Genomic DNA, 533 nt, shown 5'->3' on the forward strand with positions numbered 1-533 from the left:
AATCAACCCACCCACCCATCACGTACCCACCTCCCCAGCCATCCCTCCCTCCACCTATTCCCGTCTAGTCACCCACCCATCCATCCATCCACTCACTCATCCACCCACCCACCCAAGTGTCCATCTAACCACCCACCCATCTAACCATCCATCCATCCACGTATCCACCCACCCAGCCAGCCCACCTATCCACCCATCCACCCATCCTTCCATCCATCCATGTACCCACCCCCATCCATCCATCCCTCCACCTACCCCCATCCAGTCACCGAGTCATCCAACTGCCTTCCCGAAAACAGGGTGGACACGTCCATCCTTGCCTCCCTGGCCCAGCGTGAGTCCCCTCACTCAGCCTCAGGGTGTCTGTCTGCAACGCAGGAGGATTCCTTACCCTCCTGCAGTGGAACTGTGCGATCCTGGGTGGGAGACAACCCTGGGCCACGTCGCCTGCAGGACAGCATGGACCGGCTGCGAGAGCTTACGTGGACCTGAGCCAGACAGCCCGCTACACAGCGGCTGCATTTTATAGCCTG

At 60.0% G+C, this 533-nt stretch overlaps 1 protein-coding gene across 1 annotated transcript in view; it reads right to left on the bottom strand.

Annotated features, from left to right (window-relative positions):
- Positions 1-533, bottom strand: part of IQSEC1 (IQ motif and Sec7 domain ArfGEF 1) — a gene marked incomplete in the record, with an annotated part of 128,032 nt that overhangs the window by 93,655 nt on the left and 33,844 nt on the right.

The sequence above is a fragment of the Tupaia chinensis genome, unplaced genomic scaffold, assembly GCF_000334495.1.
Source record: "Tupaia chinensis unplaced genomic scaffold, TupChi_1.0 Scaffold147500_1, whole genome shotgun sequence".
Classification (NCBI taxonomy): domain Eukaryota; kingdom Metazoa; phylum Chordata; class Mammalia; order Scandentia; family Tupaiidae; genus Tupaia; species Tupaia belangeri.